The sequence below is a fragment of the Arachis duranensis genome, chromosome 6 (assembly GCF_000817695.3).
Source record: "Arachis duranensis cultivar V14167 chromosome 6, aradu.V14167.gnm2.J7QH, whole genome shotgun sequence".
NCBI classification, from domain to species: Eukaryota; Viridiplantae; Streptophyta; class Magnoliopsida; order Fabales; family Fabaceae; genus Arachis; species Arachis duranensis.
This window is the reverse complement of record NC_029777.3, coordinates 102,741,172-102,745,208: the sequence shown is the minus strand read 5'-3', so window position 1 is coordinate 102,745,208 and position 4,037 is coordinate 102,741,172.

Here is a 4,037-nt window from a genome sequence, read left to right as displayed (position 1 = left end):
AGAGTCACTACTTCTTTAGCACTTATCTTGGTAGGAACTTGAGGATTATTCACAATGATCTTCTATATATTGTAGGCAATGGATTGAACAAAGATTCACATTATTTCCTTCCAGTAGGTATAATTCTTCCCATTAAAGAAAGAAAGCGTGTTGTTTGACTAACCCTCAGTTAAAGTGTAGGCCATAATGTTTGCACCCAAGTTGTTAGACATTGAACTTTTTCTCCAAACTGTGAAGCTTGATCTTTGAGGACCAAATTTTGATACTAATTAGGTTCTTGATGGTCTAAAGAATAAAGGATTGAATATACGACCTTCTTTTAATCTTGAATAATGAGTCCTTAAAGCAGAAAATAAAATTTTGCTTCTGTTTAGACTGCAATAATGATTATGCAGGAGACAATTTTATTTTGTCTCATAAATCATGAAAAATAAAATCAGAGAAGGGAATAAGAAAATGACTAAGCCATGTATCCTGGTTCAGCTACCTTGTACAATGCAACTTACATCCAGTCTCCACCACAATAGTAATGAAATTCTCACTATCTTTTCAAGTATTACATACACCAATTCTCAAGGATTCTACCTAATGTTATCAGGGACAAACCAAGTTTCAACATAAACTTGACTTGGTTAGGTAACTTTTTAGACTCTCAACACACTAAGAGTTCACCCAACTTAGTAAGAGATACCTCTCAGGTACATGCACTACAAGAAAATAGAGTTATTTTGACACTTTATTTTTTAACACCATAATTAAATGTCAAAATTAATATATATTTTTGACAAATATCACAAATGTCAAATTTTCTATATTTTCTTGACGAAAAATTTGACCGTAGAAAATTACTCCTCAATTTTGACACACATTTGTTTTCAATTTACTCTACTATTTTTTCTTTTTTGGGCTTTGTTAATTTTGACATCACACTGCTCTCAGTTTAGGATTATACTACTCATTCTTTATCTTCAAAATCTCAATTTATTCTTTAGTTTCAATATCACATCTCATTCTTTGTTAAAATTTTTTGTTGAGAATATTTTATAGTCAATAAGTGTCAAAATAAATAGTATTTTTGACAATTAATAAGTATCACAGAAAATATGTTCTCAAAATTTTCTAACAAATTATTTTTGACAGCCAATATTTATCAAAATAAGATTTAAATTTTTTTCACAATCACTTATATGTTAAAAATACTATTTTTGACAAAACTTTTATTAACATATTTTCATAGTTAAAATAGTGTCAAAATTTGTTTTTTTGACAAGTTTTAATTTTCTTACACATTATAACCCTCAAAAATAATCTATATTGTTGTAGTGATACTTAATTTTAGTAAACTGAATAGTATTGTGTGCTCACACCACAATAACTTTTAATTATTGGGATTTTTGTTATAACTATTATTATAAAACAATATATACCTAGCTATATGTTAAACGCACATATATAAATAATCACGAAAAAATTCCATAGAATTCGTACATGTGAAAACCACCAACATGCAGCAGTTACTATCGTATGAGAGGAGATTATTACTAGTTTGACTGTTGGATGGATTGTTGCAAATAAACGCATATATTTTTTTTTTAAATTAGGAATGAAATTCGAAGTCAAAATTTGTAAATGAATATAAAAATATTATACTATTTAAATTATAGTTAGTTAGCATAACGCATACAGTTGATTTGTAATAATGATTAAATTAGCAAGCGGATGTAATTTATTTGCAGAATAATATAGGCGGTGGTGATGATCACTGTACTCGACATTGGACAATGTGGTGCGGCTCAACTTGGTCCTAGTGGAACCAAAGAATTGTGTCCAACATGTCACCTACATTGGTGGGATATTTAGGGTTGGGTTCATAATTTTTTTTAATTAAAGTTGACTTTTGAAAGATAATTGGTTAAAAGTAATAATATTTATATTTAATAAATTAAATTAAAAATAATCTTAACATGTACAAACAACAAATATAATGATAAATTTAGATATTAAAAAATATTAGAGGTCAATAACAAATAATATCAATTACATTAATAAAATAATTCTTAAATTTTAAATAAATTTAGATATTTATTACATATAATATTAGACTATTATTTTTAATAAATACAGTTAATTTTTAAAAAATTATCTTTAAGATATTTAAGAATACTTTTAACTTTTAAACACTACAAATACAAACATACGAAATATTTCTATATGTTTACGATATAGCTTATTTGATAATTGATTTTTTTTATGTAAACATGCTATTTTTGTTCTATGTTACTATGTATGTATGTATCCCTATATATTTGTAATATGAAAGTTTGACCTCCCTTATACATATGATGCTAACATCTTTTATGAAAGTCAATGTAAACATGACATAGACAAACGAGATTTCGTCATGTTTAATTTCATGGAGTATAAGATGGACGACCCAGTGCACTTGCTGGTTAGTTGTGCGAAGTTGTGTAATGCCATGGTATTGAACACCAAGTTTTTGGGGTTCATGACCGGGGATTATGAGAGTTGTGAAAAGTATTGTTCACAATTTCGTGCACCAGGTTCCATTTTATAAACGCATAAGAATTGCAATTAAGTCAATATAATTTTCAGCATACCAGCTTAGGCTTTGTTTGGATATAGAAAAGAAAATAGAAGGAAAGAAAATAAAAGGAAGGGAAATGGGAGGAAAGAAAATAGAAGCAAAAGTATAGTTATTTATGTGTTGTTTGGATGAAGAGAAAATAAATAGAAAGAAGGGAGAAAGAAAAATTTCTTTCGTTTCGATAAGAAGAAAAGTGAGAAGAAAGAAAATCATAATGGTATAAAATTACATTAATGCCTTTGTAATAAAATAAAGTATAAATATTTTTATTTATTTATGTTTTATTGTATTTTATGAATATTATAAAATATTATAATTTTATAAATTATTTATCTAATACATATATAATGTTTAAATGTGAATCTTTATTATAATAATGTATTAAAACTATTAAAACTAAATTTATATTGATAATTATTAATAATAATAGATTAGGGGTAACATTGTAAATAAATCAAAAATAACATTTTCCTCCTTGTTTTCTTGCTTGCAATGGATGGAAAAATTTTTTGGTGGGATCCACACCAAAATTTTCTTTTCTTTTCATTTTTCTTGACATCCAAACAAAGAAAAATAAAATTTTTCACTCATTTTTCTTCCATCATTTTTCTTTCCTCCTATTTTTCCCTAAACCAAACATAGTGTAAGTGTTACAGGTCCGTATTTCGTTGTGAAACCCAAACAAAAAAGACAAGCAGCCCAACTAGAAGAGCCAAATGCAACCAAGGCTACTAAATAAAAATGAGTCCATAATCAATCCCATTTCTATTCATGAAAAAAAACCCACAACTAGTGATGCTATGTTGCTTCGAGTAAGGCATAAAAAAGAAAAAAAGATTCACTTTTTCATTAAGTATCAAAGAAGAAAAAGGTGCTTCACTTTTTCACTAAGTACCAACTCAAAAGAAAAAGAAAGCAAATCAAGGAAGTTAGATCAAATCAAAATTAACATGCACAAATCAAGTATAATCAGAAAAGAAAAGGTAAATTATTTTTATTAACATGCAAGTCAATTACTTGTTGATTTCTCCTTTCTTCTGAGCAACCATTTCGAGTAATATGAAAAAAAATAGTGGCTATTTTTTTTTTTGCTGTGAATCAATGGCTAAAGAAGAGATGTGGAGGGAGATGGCAGAAGTTATTAGAAGAACAGCAAAAGAAAGTTTTGGTGAATCTAAAGGAATAGGACCAAGAGACAAGGAGTCCTGGTGGTGGAATGCGAGTATACAAGAAAAGATAAAGATAAAAAGAGAATGCTTTAAAGAGTGGTCTTTATGCCGCAATGCAAATAACTGGGAAAAATACAAGGCGGCTAAGAAAGAGACAAAAGTGGCTGTAAGTGAAGCAAGAACAAGAGCATATGAGGGTCTCTACCAGTCTTTGGGCACGAAAGAAGGAGAAAAAGGTATATATAGAATTGCAAAGAGCCGGA